The sequence below is a fragment of the Cricetulus griseus genome, chromosome 7 (assembly GCF_003668045.3).
Source record: "Cricetulus griseus strain 17A/GY chromosome 7, alternate assembly CriGri-PICRH-1.0, whole genome shotgun sequence".
Lineage (NCBI taxonomy): Eukaryota > Metazoa > Chordata > Mammalia > Rodentia > Cricetidae > Cricetulus > Cricetulus griseus.
Window position 1 is genome coordinate 21,885,570 of NC_048600.1, and position 11,176 is coordinate 21,896,745.

At 40.3% G+C, this 11,176-nt stretch overlaps 1 pseudogene; it reads left to right on the top strand.

Annotated features, from left to right (window-relative positions):
- Positions 1 to 8,450: 8,450 nt before the first annotated feature.
- On the top strand, positions 8,451 to 9,565 carry LOC100755090 (annotated as a pseudogene).
- The last annotated feature ends 1,611 nt before the right edge of the window (positions 9,566 to 11,176 follow it).

Below are 11,176 nucleotides of genomic sequence, written 5' to 3' on the forward strand. Positions count from 1 at the left end.
GTTAATAACAATAAAAACAGTTTCTTGTTGTTTTAATAGTTTTCATAATTGTTTCACATGTATCATTTCCTGAGAGTTTCACAAAAGTCTCATGAGATCCAGGAATATCACTGTCTTTTTGCAGTTGGGAAAACTGAGGCTCAAGCTGGCTAACTGGTCACATCAGTTACCAGTACCACATCAAGGGATGTGTAGTCTTCAACCCTGAAGCACATCCAGATTGTGTCTGTCAGTTCTAGTGTTCAATTGATTACATAGAGGTGTCATGGTTCTATTATTCAGCTCTCTTAAAGAGTAATTTTAAATGCTTTAAACCACAAAGACCATATGTGCTTATTTTTAGAGATAAAAGAGAAACATGTGAATGATTACATGTCCAGGCTACAGATTGGAGGCAAGCAGCCCATATGAAAGAAGAGCAAGCTAAGACTATAACCTCAGGCAGGGAAAAAGGCTCAGGCTGGGATCATTTGCACTGTGGCACTGAATCGTGTGTTCATATTGATTGAAAAGACAGGAGGAAATTTTTTTCAGTGTTTCATAATTTGCTTTCTTCACTAATGAGCTGGCTCATTAAAGAGGCATCCATATTGCAATGTTCTCATCAGCAGGCTGTCACCTCTCAGCAGCATGGTCAATCTTGGTTATAATATAAAGTTCTGATGCTCTTCCTGTACTAATAGGAGCTACTGTATCAGTCTTCCAAGCATAGATACAGTATTCATTCATGGCTTATGCTAAGTCCTCATACTAGTAATCTGGTGCAGTTTGAGAGTGGCAGTCCATTTCCTCCTGAAGTGATATTCAAAGACTGCTCTACCAAGGTTATCTGGGTTTGTTCCAAAATTCTATCGAATGTGACATCTTATGGTCCTTATGATGCTGAGCTGATGAAATAAATAAGTTGCTGTTTATCAACAATGTATACTGAGTGCTTACTATGCCCATGTACTGATCAGAGAACATGGCATGGTTTTATTCATTTAGTTAAAAAAATAAGACACCTTAGGCTATTATTACTTTTATTTTGTAGATGGATAAACTGAATCATGGAGAAGTCAACTAGCCTGTGACTATAATCTAGGGTTGAGAAATTCAGTACCACACAACCAGGCAATTGTATCCACAGATTTAGGATCTTAGTGTGGGACATAAAAATTCATCTTCAGGTATCGCTATAGAATTTGGTTTGAGAGTTCCCATTTTTTCTAAAAAAAATGTCAATATGGTTCTTCTAAATAACACATATATATTTCTTAAATGACAATACAAGATACTTGCATTTCAGGTAAACAACAAATGCCACTTTTCTGTTGAGACAGGGTCTCACTATGTAGTAGCCCTGGCTGGTCTGGAACTCACTATGTAGACCAGGCCATCCTTGACCTCATAGAGATCTGCCTGCCTCTGGCTCTCAAGTGTACCCTCACAGGTACAAGCTCAACTTTCTCCTACTTACTTCATAATCCCTTCTAAGTTAACCTCCTCTAGCATATTTACAACTAAATGCAGTATCACAAATATTCTTGGGATTGGGAGGTTGAAGTGTACTTGTTGCAATTAGACTATCTTGGTATTATATTGCTCAATTATTATAGGTAACACTAGGATAATTCTCCAGGGTTTCTTCATTGGCCTACATTTTAGAGGCTTAGGTTCTCAAAGCATCTCCCTAAGATTGGCATCTGTCCTATCTACTTTTGTGATACATTTGGCTAAGGATAAAAGTTGAGCAGTAAGAACAGAGAGGAGTGAAAGTTTTGTGATTACTCATGGCCCCTGATCTGGAGGAGATGCATGCTTGCGGAAGAGGAGGGAGGATCCAGAAGAGTTGATGCTGGCACATCTATCTGCATGTTTGAAAACTTCGTTTCTGACTTTTCAGAGGAAAGGGGGGAAATGAAATTGCAGAAGTGGAAGATTAGTTTCCTGTCACATCTAAAACCTTCCCAACCTAGATAATTAAATTATACCTTCCAACAGAGCACACAAACACAATCTCAGGTACTCATCTCCACATAATCAAGCATTCTATTATTAATGCCCTCTTCCCTTTTCTTGCCTTAATTGCTCATTGTACTACATGTGGCATTGATTAGCAGTGAGAAGAGTGTGTTCTGTTTAGCTGGCTTGTGAGGAAAGTGACTATAAAAAGGCATTGAATCAGAAAGCAAGCTCTACCCAACTGTGAAGTGATGTGTGGGGGGTCCATGTCAGAGGAAGAAGAGCCAGCCAACTTGTTTAGTTTGAAATAACAGCATAAAGTTCCATATTGGTCTCTGAAATAAGAATCCTTGATCAAGCATGGCCCCAAATCTAGAAGGAGCTTTTCTCCTCAAAGACTTAAACACAGAGCTTTCCAGTTTATACTATATTTTTATGGAAGTGTCAGATTGACTCATTTGAACCATAAATCTGTCAGTTGAATGTTGTACCCAGATTTTGCACATGAAAAGTGAAGACCGGCAGCATCCTGTGACTCTTGTTGGGTTACAGCATTCTACGATGAAGGCAAGATCTGAACACAGATACTGCGATTTCAAGATTGATGCTTCCTACATTATAGTCGTCTGTTTTCTGGCAATAGCAAGCAATCCGGTGTCAATTAGCAAAAGCTTATTGATCAAATGCCACTTCCTGTAATCTACGATACGCACTGAAGAAGAAAAAGAAATATACTGGTAGCCATGCAACTCTCAAAAGAGGACTATGCTTGCTTCTGATGTATCCTGTCACAGATACATGATGCTGAAGAAAGAGAAAAAGGTGCTGAGAAGGAAAAGCTTTCTGGGAAGAGGGTGTATTTCACTGGTCCTCTGTAAGAGAAAATATATGTGCTCATAAGAAAAGAGAAAGTGAACAAGGAAGTCTTCAAGGAGTAGCATGGTAGAGACACACTTAGGGCTGAGGAAGAGAGTTGAACACGTGAGCTATTAAAAATTCATTAGATTGTAAGGCATGGGGGAAGCAAGATCAAAATGCAAGCTTGGTTCAAGAAAAGATTTCATTATTTAGGTGTGCAAGAAAATTTTTAACATTTCTCTAGAAGTTACCATGACATAAATTGGGTTCAAACTGACTTTTTTCTCAATTGAAATAAAATTTCAAGTAATTCTTATTTGACTGTAGCATATATAACTATAATGAATGCAATATATACACAGAGACAAAAATATAGCTATCAGATAAAGACCATAAAGTTTAAAGAAAAATCTTTGAATTTTATGAATATTAATAGCTTGTTTTAGTTATTCATACCCCCTTCACTCTCTGACATTCCCAATCCATTCCACTGAAGGCTTCCTTATTCCCAAGAAATCCTCCTCCAACTCCACCTTTCATGTTGTGGGAGGGGACTACTGAATTTGATGAAGATTGCTTACATAATTATGGCTATTTATCCATGATTGGAGTACAAACATCTTTTCAGTAGCTATACAACCAATGAAATGACACCACTCCCCAACAAACATTAGCTGCCAATAATCTCTCAAGAAGGTGTGAAATTTTATGTGACCCTTTCCATCCACAATGAAATGACAGGCATACTCCTGCACAGGTCTCATGCACGTATCTATATCTGTAGATGTTCTGAAGGGCGATGGCTCTGTCCTGTCCAGATGACCTTTCCCTGGCATACTCACTTGTCCTCTAGCTCTTGCATTCTTTCTGCCCCTTCTGTGGTGTTACTTCAGGCTTGGAAGGAGTGGTAGCTGAACACTCCATCACCCTTTATTGTTGGCATCTTAGCTAGTTCTGATACTATGCCTTAAGTGCTTCTATAAGAAGATTTTCTGAGCAAGAGGGGTGGGGAGAGAAGCATGGATCTGTAGGTACAAACACATTAGACATCAGTTTAATAACATGTCCATTTATCAAAGCATTGCTAATAGGTATCCTTCTAAAGCCATTGACCTCTCCAGCTATGGTCCTCTTAGTGAGTAGAATGGCTGCCATAAACTCATATATTTGAATGCTTGAATCCCAGTTGGTGGAACTGTTTAGGAATGGTGGAGGAGACATGTCACAGGGAGCAAAGCTTTAAGATTTTAAAAGCCCATGCCACTCCCAGTGAGCTTTCTCACTCTCTGCCTCCTGCTTGTGTATCAGATATAAATTCTCAATTACTGCTCCACGACCATGTTTGCCTGCCTGCTGCTGTGGTCCCATACATGGTCATGGACCCACTATGACTGTAAGCCCTGATAAATGCTATCTTCTGTAAACTGCCCTGGTCATTGTGTCTTATCATAGCATTAAAAAGTAACTAAGACACTAACCATGGACCATTGACCAGTTTAAAAGTTCAAAGTATGGGTTCCTTACAGTGAGGCAAGCCTCAAATCTAACCAGAAAGTAGTTGATTACCCCTCCTCATAACTAAGTCACAATTGCTCCAGTGGGCACACCAGAAGTGCCTAGGCAGGTCAGTATGATAGCTTAGAAGGAACACAACTGGAAAAGAGTTTTGATAGCCTTCTACCCCCAGCAGCATAGCATCTTCTGGCATTATGTAAGTTAAACAACAATAAAGCTTCCAGCCCAGTTCCAACTTGGTTTCTAGGTGTCCTATATCCAAAGTGTGTGATTCATGTCTTCAACAATAAATTCTTAGCATCAAAATCTGGTCAGCAACCAACTTCAATAGGAAATGATTGTATTGTTTGAGGGGGACACTTGGATTTCATGGAAAACAGCCACTGAATACAACTATTGGCCACTAAATATAACTAGGAGTATGGTTTTGTGTCTCTATTTGGACTGTATATACACAGTGACCCATAACCAAATTCAAATCACTTAGTTGCTAGTACCTAAGGCTTTTTATCCAGGGTGAATCTTTCATTCCTGAAGATACAGGCCAGATAGTATCATGATTATATCAAGTGTCAACATTGTGCTCTGTGTGTCTACAACTTAAGTGACTATTTGGAAAGATAGATTAATCCATCACATGCTTTCTTTTTGAAGAATAACTGCTAGTGCCTACTGAGGTTTTTGTTGTTGCCATTCGTTGCTTCATTCTGCTTTGTTGTTTGGAGGAAAAAGGAGAATGTTAAGAGTAGGTAATAATTTCTTATGATACCCCGTGAGTTGTGCCCTGTCCTGTGCATGTGCTACCAGACTGACATGCTTTGTCATGCTTCGATCTCTTCTCATTGACTCACCAGGGAGATTGAGAGACTGTTTAAGTCTCTGCATTTGAGGTAGATGACCAAGATGATAGAGAAAAACATCCTTTTCTAGTTTCCCAAGATTCTATACCCATTCTATGTATTTCCCATGTACAAGAAAACCTGTGCATTCCCATACCTACCCATAAATTTTGCCTACTCCAAATATCAGCCTCTGAGAGAAAGTGCCAGGGAGCCTGTATCCAATTCTTTGGGTCTCAGGCTGCTAGGATATTTCACTGTGCTTCTATAATCCAATGTGGATAAAATGGGATCTACAATTTCTGAAATTTCCAATGGCTCAATTATTAATTAATTTTTGTTTATTTTTTATAGCCATCCAGTACTCTCGATCTCCTAAAGTATTGTGGGAGATTATTAGTAACTAAAGAAAGCAGAAAACAGTGAGCATAGTGCTGATCTTATGCTTAAAGATTAATCCCTTATGGGATCTTTTGTTATGTTTTTTTTCTTAATGGCACTTAGAGTTAAGCCCACCATTCTGTGCTAAGCATATATTCTGCCATTAAAACATATATGCAGCCTATTTGTGGTTTTGATCTTGGATTCAGCACTTCACCTTTCTGTGTCACATTTTCTTCATCTACAATCAGAACATTTATCTTCTAGCTATTAAATAAACTAAGAGATATGTAAACTGTTGTATTTAGCACAGAATGAACAGCTCATGTATTTAGGGTTTTTTTTTCATTTTTATGTCACATTATCAACCACCCATGGAATAGCTGGTCATAACTAGAATAAAGGGTGAGAATCATAAATGTTAATTATAGGTTCAATAAATAAAGCAACATGAAAATTAGTGGTTTGATGGAGGCATATCAAAAAATAATTTACAAAGCTGGGAGTACACTAACTTTTAATGTCTGCATGATATAAATCCTTTAATTCAAAAGCTTGGGGACCTCTTCTAATGGCAGGTTGTCTTACAGAATTTATAATATAGTTAACCAAGTTCTGCAAATCACCTGGCCTCACTGCCTGTCACTTGCTCATTATTGTTGAAATAAGGGAGCAGCTGACTTCAGTAATTCCTCTACTGTTGGTGAAAGTTCAAGGACTTGGGTCATTTCTGCTATACTTGTTATACTAAAATAAAAACCAACCTTAAAAAGACCAGTGTCATTTTTTTCTTTCTTTCTGAGAGATGATGTATTTCCATCTGCCCTTTAAGAAACAAAATGTGTATATGTTATTTTTGTTGTGCTTTTTAAAAGTCTCCTAAATTGGGATGACAGTATAGGATTTCATCCAAAGACACTCTCCCGACTTCCTTTACTACTATGGAAACTTAGATTTAGATTTCACTGATTGCCTTCAGTAGAAGTTACCATTTGCCCCAGTCTGCCTAGAGTAAGCTCCTTATCAAATTCTGACATCCTCTCTACTATCCCCATCACTGTCTGAGTGTAGACCTCATCCAACCGACCTCATCTAAATTCATCAGTGTAAAAATTTCCTAGAGAGTGCTTGTTGTTCTTATAAAGAACCAGAGTCCAGTTCACCTATGTCAGATGGCTCACAACCACCTGAAGCTCCAGCTCCAGGGAATCCAATCCCTCTTCTGGCTTCCCCACTTCACCACCACCCCATACATAATTTTTTTTTAAAGTTAAGTGCCCATCTAGTCTGTTTTCCACCCTACTGTTAACTTCCCAAATACAGATGTGTGTTTTGAGTACTCTCAGGGTACCTCAGAAGGTCCCTGTCTCTTAGAAAGAGCACCATGAAACTGCTATCTGATGCAGTCTCCCTATTCTCCCTCCGTCTAACCATTCGTTCCCACCATGGGTACCAAGTACATTATTCTAATGCTAGTTTCATTCTTACCTGTTCTATATAAGCCATGTGTTTCTCAGGGAGCACTTGCACTTCTTCATCTTAAATAAAGATTTGCTCTTTGTGTGTGTGTGTGTGTGTGTGTGTGTGTGTGTGTGTGTGTGTGTGGTCTTTGTGAGGTTACGTGCACCACATGCCTGCAAGAGCCTGAAGAGGTCAGAAGAAGGCATCATATCCTCTGAAACTGGAGTTACGTGGCTAGGAGCCAGAATGTGTGAAATGGGAACCCACCCTGGGTCCTCTGAAGGAGTAATGTGCACTTGGCCTCTGAGACATCTCTCATCCTACCTCTTCATCTTTCAACAGACATTCTAAATCTTGCTTCCTCTACAAAAGCATTTCAAGCTGTCTCTATTCATTTGTACCACCATATTGCACTTACTTTGTGATGTTGTTTAAATGTGTGTGCTTTGATAATGAATAGGGACAATTACAGTATAATCCATGTCCTATCATTATATTGTATTATAACACAGACCTATTTATTCACTGTTTTTACTGACATGCTTGTAAATTGTCTATGTCAGTCATTTGCCTTCTCTTTTTCTTTCATTGGTAATATTTTTAAATCAATTTTAAAAGAGCTTTTTATTCATTCAGAAAGTTTTGATATTGGTGGTACACACATGCCTACATGCATTTGGGAGGCTAAGGGTAGTTCAAGATTCTAAAGATGAGGCTATTAGTGGAGCAAAAGGCATGCTGGTTGTTAGCCTTTCTGGCTTCCTGAAAGCTCGGGGCAAATTTTGCCAGCGCTGACTTGTGGCTGTGCATCCAGTACCTTCCTCTTTTCTTTCTTTTAGTGTCTCATCTTGTGTGCAACCCTGTTCTAACCACTCTGTGTGCACACAGTGTGGCCACATGCTTTGGGGTAGAAATGAAAATGGCTGCTGCCATTTATTGCCTGTGCCCTGCTCACTAGGATCTACAGCAGTGGTTCTCAACCTGTGGGTGGACACCCATTTTGGGTCACATGTTAGATATCCTACATATCAGATATTTACATTACGATTCCTAATAGTAACAAATTTAGAGTTATGAAGTACAAGATTGGGGGTCACCACAACACGAGGAATTGTATTAAGAGGAAGGTTGAGAGCCACTGCTCTAGAGAGACTATACATCTAAGGCACATATCATTCACAACTGATATGTGCAATAATAGGCAAGGCATAAGACTCAGTGAACTGCTGAACTAATGAATATGAAAACAATGTTTTCACATGTTAATATGTTAATATGATTCCACCCACCCCATTCAGTGGGAGAGACACACTTATAGCACATACAGAAATGCAGAGTCAAGGGTTTCTGGTACCTGCTATGGAAATAGCCACAACCTAAGAAAATCTCTGAGAATTCTGCTAAAGTATATCCAGGGTGATAGTAACAAAACTTGCACTTCTAGATTTCAGCATGGAGGAAATTTATGCTAAGTTCATGTCTCAGAAAATTAGCAAAACCCACTGGCGGCCAGTGCCTTCTGGGAGCCTGCAGAGTGCAGAGACCTTCGCTAAGGGCTCTTGGGACAATGAGGAAAACTGCTTTTCACTGTGGTCTATTGGAGATTTTGGGAATTTGGATTCTGACGGAGGGTTTGAAGAAGGCCATCAATTACTGTGTGATATCAGACATCATGGTGATGTCATGGATTTGCAGTTTTTTGACCAGGAAAGAATTGTAGCTGCTTTGTCAACAGGATGTGTAACAGTGTTTCTTCACCATCTAAATAACTAGACTCTGTCAGTCAATCAGCAGTGGCCCGAAGCTCACCACCATACAGGTCCTGGCAGTCCTTCCTATAGCAGTGCACCATGTACAGGAATTGTGTACAACAACCCAGAATTTGTCACTGTTGGAGAGAATAGTCGAATAAATCTCTTCAGAGTTGATCATAAGGAGGCCATAAGAACTATAGATAATGCAGACAGCAGTACATTCCATGCTGTAACCTTTCTTCGAACTCCTGAGATTGTGACAGTAAACTCAATTGGACAGTTAAAAATATGGGATTTCAGACAAAAGGAAGAGAGCCCTGTCAGATATTATCACTGTGTTGAGTGATATCCCAACCAGCAGCATGTTGTAGGTACTGGTGGCCAGGGTGGGATGTTGAGTATTTGGGATGTTAGACAAGGCACCATGCCCGTGTCTTTACTTAAGGCTCATGAGGCTGAAATGTGGGAGGTTCACTTCCACACATCCAACCCAGATCATCTGTTTACTTATTCTGAAGATGGGTCCCTCTGGCATTGGGATGCCTCCACAAATGGACCAGAAAAGTCTTCTCTCTTTTACCAAGGAGGAAGAAGCAGTACTTTCCTGTCTCATAGCATAAGTAACCAGGTCAGTGTTCACCAGTCTCTAATAAGTTCCTGGATCAGCACAGATCCTGCCAAAGACCAAATTGAAATCACAAGCTTGCTTCCCAGTAGGACTCTATCTGTAAACAGTTTGGATGTTTTAGGTCCCTTCTTGTTTGTGGAACTGATGCAGAAGCTATTTATGTTACCAGACAACTATTTTCATGAAAGTATAAGAACCCAATGTTACCCATTCCATCATGTGCACAGTTCAATCATAAGGAAGTATCGTATTTGCAAGGAAACAGTAAACTTGTTAACATCAGTGAAAAAAGCAAAAAACAAAACAAAGAAAAAAAAAAACTTGCTCCTGAGATGTTTCTCCACCATCTACAGCCAGGACTTCACTGTATGAACTGAAATTCACCTCCATCCAAGCATCACAGGTTTCCATCTTTGTGACCATAGGAAATCACTTCCTGTAGTCCCAGCTACTCAGGAGGCTGAGACAGGAGGATTGCTTGAGTCCAGGAGTTCTGGGCTGTAGTGCGCTATGCCGATCGTGTGTCCGCACTAAGTTCAGCATCAATATGGCGACCTCCCCTGGGAGCGGGGTTGAGGGCACCAGATTGCCTAAGGAGGGGTAAACGGGCCAGGTCGAAAACAGAGCAGGTCAAAACTCCCATGCTGATCAGGAAATCGCTTCCATGTCATGTCCTTGCCCGCACCATTGGGAGACCACTTTGTTCAGTTTGGATCCTGCAGCCACATAGTGATGTTTATTTACAATCTTCATTTCCCCACAAAAAAGTAGCAGCAAGTGTGCAGACTATTCCCAGTGTTTATTTCTGCTTTTCACAGTTTAGCAAAGTGATTGTTTATTTCAGTGACTTAAGGGGGGAAAAAAGATAAAATAATTCTCCTTGAAATACAGGAGTAATTTCACAGTTCCACTTCCTTGCAACTGGGGTTTTCTCTCCAGGCTGTGAAATTTTGCACTGCTCCTTCTGTAATTCACTCCTGACTTGGACAGCAGGCCTGGTTTTCTGTGGGCGTGAACATAGATGCTCTTTTCCCAGAGAAGGGCTGGCTGAAAGGAAACCATGTTTCTCAGTGATCTTCATAGTTAGCCTGGTCTCAACATTTGTGTCTGCTTTATGGGTGCTCTGAGAATATTTCTATTTTCACTTTGGGGAAGAAATCTCTGTTTCTAAAATTGCCATCGCTGTGGGGCTTCTCTGTGGGGACTTTAGTGAGAAGAATGTTCTGCGGTTGATCGTGCCCACACAATGAGCTCTCAGAACTCTGAAGCAATACACTACCTGGTTAATAAGCAGGAGGGAAAAGGTCTGCTTGCTGTAAATATGTCCTATTGAGCAGAAGTAGAAGCACCGACTGGAATCAGTGTCTCCCCTGGGCATGGTGGTACATGTCTGTAATCCCAATACACAGGAAGCAGAGACAGAAGGACCCCTGAGAGTTTGAAACCAGCCTCATCTACATAGCAATTCCTAAGCCAGCCAGTTACTTAGTGAAACTCCATCTCAAAAAAAAAAAAATACCAAAAACAGGACTGTGGAGATAGCTCAGTATCCATCCCAGTGTGCGGAGCAGAGTTCAGGCCTCCACACACATGTGTACACCTTTGTATAACCCCCACATACACAATAAGATATGCACACATATGCCAAAAGATTACCCAAAGGTGAATACCTCTCTCTCCCTCCGTCCCTCCCTCCTTCCCTTTCTCTCTCTCTCTCCCACCTCTCTCTCTCTCTCCTCTCTCTCTGTATCTGTCTGTCTCTGTGTGTGTCTCATCTCTGCCTTCTCTCTCCCTTC